The 8,359-nt window shown below is 40.8% G+C and overlaps 1 pseudogene; it reads right to left on the bottom strand.

Annotated features, from left to right (window-relative positions):
* Positions 1-3,152: 3,152 nt before the first annotated feature.
* LOC121935609 lies at positions 3,153-4,313 on the bottom strand (annotated as a pseudogene).
* Between the last annotated feature and the right edge of the window lie 4,046 nt (positions 4,314-8,359).

Below are 8,359 nucleotides of genomic sequence, written 5' to 3'. Positions count from 1 at the left end.
CTCAGTTTCATCATTTTGGCTTTCAGGGAGAGTTCTGGTTTGACCCATTTGTTTGTCTTTTTGGCTTTCTATGGTTTCCTCAGTGCTTTTCACCAGCACCGCATCTCAAATGAATTGATTTATTTCTTATCTGCTTTTTTTTTTTTACTATCCAGCTCTCACATCAGAGCTTATCGCATGGGGCTCTGAGAACGCAAATGGCACGGAACAAAAGGGGGCAGGAAGGAAATAAAATGGGAAAGCAACAAACAGTTCTTGAAAATTGCCTCCTCTGGGACGGATGGGGAACAGAACGGAATGGAAAGGGGACTTCCGGCGAAATCAGCGCCATTCCTGCATATAGTAAAATGCATCCTTTCCCAGTTCCATTCCGTTCCCCCCACCTTTTGTTCCATGCCATTTGCGTTCCCAGAACCCCGTAAGGTAACCTCCAGCCATACATGGTGATGGGGAATACTATGGCTCAGTAGACTGGTGTCAACTGATGCAGTAACTCATGGTGTCCCATACCACACCATATAGAATCCTCAGTAATGTTTTGCACTAATGTTATTCATAAATCATAATTCCCATATATCACTGAATATAATGGTAATATAATGGTAGTCATTACAAAAGCAATGAATCAAAACTTCTATCAATTTTTTTTAAAATCCATGCACCACAAGTACAAAGGCAGGACTGCCTTGGGGGGGGGATGATGGATCTGCCAAAAACTGAGAAGGGATGGTAAACACCCCTCTACCATTTGTCCCTTCCCTCCAGAATGAAGCAATCTCTCGTTCCCACTGGTTGAACAAACTTCAGAATCGATTCTTCTTAAAAGAACCGCATAGAATCTACTATCTGTAAAAACCAGGAGTTAGGGGAGCAGAAAAAAGTTCTTTGCCCAAGCTGTCTCTGCACCATTGAATAAGGAAATGGAAACCAGGAACTAGTTTCATGAACTGAAGATAGTGGAAATGTACAGTTGGCACTTGGAACTCAAAGGGAACTGTTCCAGACCCCCTTCCCACATGTTCCATAATGCGTGCATATTCAAGTCCCATTGGGTTGAATGGGGCATGTGCATGTGGGGCACACGCCCCATTCATGTTAATGGTGGTCATTCCTCTGCCGATTTTCAATTCCGTGGATCTTAAGTCTGCAGACTTGGAGGGGTGACTGTATCTATCCGAATATAACAGTCATTCCTTCTACTCCAGAAAGGCCTCAGACAACATACACAATCTCATCTAGGGACTGCCCTTTGTAGGCCGATGTGCCACCCTCCACTAGACCTGTGCCCTAGGTTGTAAACCTATAGCTAGAATAAGATGAGAAGTGAACTGTCTGATATGGTTTCTCCTGAGCCACATGACAAATCACATGTAGTGAAGGATCAAAGTATAATTTTTAAAAAGTGGGACATTCACATACTGCAAAACCCAGAAATAATAATAATAATAATAATAATAATAATAATTTGTATCCCGCCTCTCCCTGTATTGGATCGAGGCAGGTAACAACAAACAAAAGAACAATGAAAATATAACACAACAAGCCACAAGTAAAAACATAACAAGACATATCAAATCCTAATTCCCTATCTCCCTCTCACCCTAAAATAGCATTAAAACAACAATTCCCAATAAAATGCTGCCAAAAAAATAGTCAATAAAATCAATAAACCTTGTAAAGTGAAATGAGCCCCATTTCCCTCATATATCAATATGGGAATATATCAATATGAGACTAGCCCATAGAAGCTGAAGAGGAAAAATACACTTGAGATCCAGGTACAACAATATTAGTGAAGGAGTGGGGAATTAGACACCTTGAAACCTGGAAGCAAAGCAATCCCACTCCATCTTAATGCAGCAAATGTTCTATTACTATTTATGTTCTCGGTGCTCATGTATGAACACATACAGGTTGTGACCATACATACTAGGAAAGAATATTAGTAAGGAACCTTGGCAATAGTGTCTCCTTGTATGAACACATACAGGTTGTGAATATACACACTGGTAAGGAATCTTTTAACCTCGGCAGTAGTAACTCCTTGGAGTTTAACATGCCAGCCCATTCTCCCAACTTTCTCTGTTTGGAAAGATAGCAGAAAGTATCTGAAAGTGCCCTGTTGCCATACCCTGCTCCACATCTATTCCCACCAGTAGCAATACTGCACCATCTCTTCCTGCCAGTATTCTCACCAGTAACCACAGGTACACCTCTCTACCTTTCAGCTCTTTTCTATCTGCACTCGTCTTCCAATTTTTTTAAATTATGCTTTATCACCATTGCTGTATTGTGCAATTTCTCCAGCTATTTCTTCTAGCATTTCATTACATTGCAATAGTGTATGTGTGCACAGGGCAATTGTAGGAGAGAGAGCACACAGCCAAAGGGGAGGGGGAGGAAGAAAACTCCACCCCAGTAAAGTTTGGGCATTACAGCACAGGTTCCTTTAAATATGTATGTTTGGCATAACACTATTATGATCCATTTTTTTTAAAGGCAGGAGCAACCAGGAACGATTGCCAAGCCAAAGGAAGAAAAGACCACCATCAATGGTAAATCCACCACCCACCATGAAACGTGGCTCCCTCTCCCCTCCTCCCAAGGATATTGATGCATATATTCCCAATGTCTTCCCCTACCCTTCTCTAATATTGGGATACTGACACACGTCTTCCCTTACACAAGGCATTCCAAAATTACAACTGACAAACACCTGGACAATTTCATCAGGAAAGAGGAAACCTTTAAAGTAAACATGGTTTGGCTACCAGTCCTGAAAAATAGCAAGATGAAGACTCAACAAATGCAAATGAGAATCTCCCAGGGTCAGGGGTTTTCCAGCAGACAATGAGCACTAATCAAGCAGACACTAATCCTCTTTTGCAGACCCTCCCACCTTGAGGCCTGCCATTAGCAACAGAACAAGACACATGCAAATCACTCAGGGTCACATAATATATATATATACCAAACTCCTTTCCAGGCAAGCATTCTCTGAAGATGCCAGCCACAGATGCTGGCGAAACGTTAGGAATAAACTCTTCTAGAACATGGCCACATAGCCCAAAAACCCCACAAAAAACTATATTCTATGCTCAGTTTCCCACACCATTCACACAATAAGAAAACATTCAACTCAGCCACTTTAAAGTCCATGTACAGCTTAACATATATACTGAATGGTCTTGGACTTTCTGAATATAAAGACCTGTTATTGAGAAATTAAATGGGTAAAATGGAGAAATCATTGTTAAAAAAGGGGGGAGCAGTAGGATATCAGAAGCAAGTTTAAAGCTAGGCGGGGTCCAAGTAAATTGTGAGAGAAATGCATAATTTAGAGACCATGAAACAATTTCTCACTGTCATAATTAGTTCTCATACATGTTTCTCCCTTGAAAACAGCAATGTTGCAAAACAGAGAAGCTTTCATCTGCCAGTCATTAGATATAACAAAAACAGCTATGAACAGTTCAGGCCTTATGAATGTTGACATTAAAAATACTGGAAATGGAACAGGGAACAGGTTCTTACCTAGAACATCACTATAGTATTTACTCCAGTCTTTCCAGAAAACTTGATGAAACAAAATGTCTTGGAAAAGGTAAAAGAGCATGTTTCCTGTTCTCTGCATGAAGGACATCCTGTCTGGTCTGTTAGCCACCTAGACTGGCCGGCACATGAGGGTGGAGCAGGGATACCCCGCAAAGACGCTCCACTGTATTTCCAATAAGAGATCGGAAGGAATATACAAATGGAACATGAAGCTTCTCAGCCACTACCTCGCCACAAGGAGTGGGATCTGAAATCAAGATGTCCAAAACAATTGACTCCAACCTCTCCATCAGTTTCTGGTTCAAGACACCATATCACAGAGAACTTTGTTCCTGTGTACCACCTCCTTTGAAAAAGTCATACATCTTGGTACAAATTCCCAGGAAGAAAGTTCATACATCTCCAGCCCACAAATATAGGAAGTCACTGAAGCAGATATCCATTTCTTTCCTTGAGAAGGGAACAGAGATCACTTCCAGCTGAAAGGGAGAAGACTCACTTGTGTTATTGCCTGGAAGAAGGAAGGCACAACCTGTCACTTGATGGCCTTTGTCGTGAGTTCCTGCAGAATAAATTTCAGTTGATCCAGTGGCTGTTGTCAGCTGGCCAGATAGAGACGTTCCCACTAGAAGCTGATCCAAAGGCACACACCATTAAAATGGGAAACCCAGCACCCATTTTCACAGACATTATGTATCTGTTTCTTCTGTTTGATAATGATGCAGCAAAGGGAAAAGCTACAGGGCAATTTTGACTTATAAAGGTTTCACATTGGTTCAGTTCACCTTGTCCTTCCTGGTCAAGTGTAAAAAAAGAAAATTCCCGTGTGTAAAGCAAAATCCTGTCATGGATCACAAATTGCATTCCAGCCATATTACAAACAATATAATATACTCCGCCTAGTTGGCATTAGAACATCCTCTGCTTAAATTACAACTTTATTTGCTTTGGAAAGGAAATTCTGGTTGAAGTGCACTAAACCAGAAAAGTCATCATTTCTCACACAGTAGATCATGTTTGTGATTTTCTGATTGATTCTACCTTGATTCTAACCCCCTGTCTATGGTCTTCTTCTTTTCCTAGTGCCTCAATCTTTCCTAGATTATTGTCTTTTCAGTGAGTCATGCTTCCTAAGTGAGTCATGCCAAAGTATGACAGCTCAGTTTCATCATTTGGCTTCAAGAATCTATTTTGACCCATTTGTTTGTCTTTTTGGCTGCCTCAGACTTTTTCATTCACCAGCACCCAATCTCAAATGAATTGATTAATTTGTTATCTGGATATTATATTTTTTACCATCCGGTCCACATCCATACATGGTGATGGGGAATACGATGACACAGCGTTACTGGTGTCACCCGGTTCAGCAACTCATGGTGTCCATACACACACCATTACAGAATCCTCAGTACTATGTATCCTCATAATCATAATTCCCATAGACACGGAATCTAATGGTAAATATGTGTGACATAAACAACGTCAGAATTTAAATTTTATTTTATTTTTTATTTTTTATTTATTCAGGGTATTTCGATACCATGGTCTTTCAAGCCCCTAAAGGCTATCAGAGCGGCCTAACATTAAAATTACAACCTGTATAATTACAATATGCAGTATGCAAACACAGAAGTTTACATATACATGTAGGTTGTAAATCGTAGCGGAAAGTGAAAAATTGATAAAATGTGATGTTATTAAGAAAAAATTTTAAAAAATTAAATTTAAAAATAAATAAAATAATATTAAAAAGTAAAGGATAAACCTGGACCTGCTCCTTTTTCCTCCCAGTGAACCTCATCCACTCCCACATATCTCTTTCAGCATCTCTTGGGGGTTCGCTTGTTGTCCCTGTTTGTTCCTTTGCCTCTTCATTGTTTGCCGCCTTCTTCTCCATACCTGCTAGCCTTCCCTCCTCTTCTTCTCCTCTTCCTCTTCCTCCCACTTGTCTCTTTTCGTGCCTAACTGTCCCTCCCTCTCTCTTTCCTGCCATGGGCACATGGTGAGAAAAAAGCCTACTTCCTCTCCCCTATAGTTTTTTCATCCTTTGCTTCCCACTCTCTATGGAAAACTGGCAAAAGAATTAAATCAACAAATGTAAAATTCATGAATGAGGGACGGACAACTGTATATATTTTAATATACATTTAAGAGAAATTGCTGAAAAATAGGAACAAATATTAAAGTGTCGCCTTGTGCACACTTGGAACTCCAGTCTTTCACCACCACAGATGGTATGGAGTTTCCCTGATGTAAATCCTCAAGGACTCCTCAAGAGAGAGAGAAATGAAACCACCCTCATAGGGTTGCCATAATTCTCTACCTATCCAGGACAAAAACGAGAAAGGAATTTAGACCCAAAATGTAGGTTGTTTTTTATTTGAACTGTTCTCACACAATTTAACATTTTAAAATTATTTTTTAAAAGGCTGCAGAGCTTGTGCAAATGTGAGGAAAAAAGAGGATTTTTTTAAATCGCAAGGGAGGGAAGGAGAGAGGAAGGGAGGAGGGGACAGTGGCCGTGTGCCTGCCATTAATGTGACTGCCCAGGGAATGGCTTCCACACCTGGAGCATCACACTATTGGAACCATTCATGGGTTTCCCCTCTGAATGAAAAGTGCTGGGGGGACGGGGCAGCTCCTGAAGGAAGCGTTGTCTGAAATTGGTTCAACCTTGGGAATCATGGCTTAAAGCCCATGTGATAAAGCCCTTAGAATGGCACTCTAGTACCGATTCAAGGCTTTGCAAACAACTTGGTGAAACAAGATGTGTGTAGAGGCAAAGACGGGTTTGCCACCTCTCCATAAAGGACATCCTGTGTGTGAGCTCCTCTAGCTTGCAGGCAACTGGGAGAATCCAACCACAAGATGTTCAAGTGTTTCAAAAGAAACCAGAGGGATATACATTGATATGGGGCTTCTGAGCTACCAGTTCTTCACAAGGTACAAGCGGGCCTGAAATGAGGATGTCAAAACGAACTAACTTCAGCTTTTCACCAGTTTCTGATAATGCTGGTCTTGTACCCCCATTCATCAATAATGCCATACAGCTTGATGTCAAATTCCTAGAAAGCAAATTCTGTCATCCATAAGACTGCGCAATGACAAATATCGAATCAAAGCATCCCGTCCTCCTTTGAGAATGGAACAGAAATTCCAGTTGAAAGAGGGAAGGTGCCAATTAATTGCCTGAGAAAAGCAAGGCAGTTGCACTGTCACTTGATGGGCCCTGGCTATGAGTAGATCCTAATAATTTCAAACTGATACAATGGGTTTTGTCAGCGGGCCAATGAGGACATTTCCATTGGAAGCTAACCCAAAAAATATCTATTATGCAGGGAAGCACCACCAGCACCCTTTTCACCCACATTATGTCCCATTACTGTTTCTCTATTGATTAATGATGGCACAAAGGCAAGGCGGACTCTTACTTAACAGGTTATGTTTGCCTTTCAAGAGCTATTAGGAGGCTGGTAAAAATTCCTCCAGCTTTGCTATTCTTGGAATGAATTGCATCATAATGAAGGACTCTGAGTTAGAGCAAAATTCTGTCAGGGATTACACAGTCTTATTATCAAGACACATATATTCTCTACGACCTGGTGGAGAAGATACAGTGCTTAAAAGCCTGCTTATTTACCCAGTAGTACAAGAAAAATCCATGGCTAAATTCAAGAATTTGTAACTTACTCCTAACATCCTAAAGAGGCACACCACAAATCCTCACATACGAAAAAAAGTCAAGCAAATGGTTCTATTGCCAGTTAAATTATTTATTAAAGCAAGCATATGATTAACACAATCGGAAAAATCGCAAACAAGTAAACAAAATCAAATTTGCATCTCTATACGACAAACAAAAACAAAAACACCCTTTGTGCACTGATGGGAAGGAAGAGAGCTTCTTTCTCAGAAGATAGATGATATCAGATGGCCAAAAGCTGGTTAGGGGAGCAGAAAGACGTTCTTTCTTCTGCCAACCTGTTTTCTCTGCATCATTCAATAGAGGAAATGGAAACATGAAACAGGACTAGATTCATGGAACTGGAAGACGGTGAGTAGCCACTGTCAGAATATAACCAGTCATTCCTCTACTCTCACTCGAACAGAGGCCTCAGACAACATACACGGGTCTCACACTCATACACAATCTCATCCTCATCCAGGGGACTGCCCCTTGTAGGCCAATGTACCCGCCCTCCCCTAACCCCGTGAACCTGGGTGTGTAAACACTGGTAGCTAGATAAATGATAGAAGTGACGTTCCTGAATGGTTTCTCCTGCTCACATGTCAAATCAAATCATATCGAGTGAAGGATCAACAAAATAAATTAGAAAAAAGTGGGACATTCACATACCACAAACAACTCCCAAAACCTTGGTAAATGTAAGTGAAAATGAGCCCCTTCCTCCCCACATATATAATATGGGAATAGCCCATAAAAGGTGAAGAGGAAAATACACAGATGAAATTCAGTACAACAAATAGTGAGGGGGAGGGAATCAATACCATGAACTTGGAATGGCAAGCAAAGCAAGCCCGCACTACTACATCTTACAGCAGCAAATGCTCTATTACTACTGGAGCTATGTTCTGTTCTCACGTATGTTCTCTGCGAGTTTCATGTTGAACACAGTACAGATTTTGAATATACAACAACCGTAGGGAAGGATCTTTAAAACAACTTACTTATTAACCTTGGCCCTAGTATTTTCCTTGACCCATAGTTCCTTGTAAGTTAAGGTGCATAATAAGGCCACCACAGCCCAATCTTTCGTCTCCAGTTCTCTCTCAGCCCCTCTTC

Source organism: Sceloporus undulatus, chromosome 6 (genome assembly GCF_019175285.1).
Source record: "Sceloporus undulatus isolate JIND9_A2432 ecotype Alabama chromosome 6, SceUnd_v1.1, whole genome shotgun sequence".
In the NCBI taxonomy this organism is placed as follows: Eukaryota; Metazoa; Chordata; class Lepidosauria; order Squamata; family Phrynosomatidae; genus Sceloporus; species Sceloporus undulatus.
Note: the sequence above shows the minus strand (reverse complement) of the source record. Positions and strands in the feature narration are given on the sequence as shown.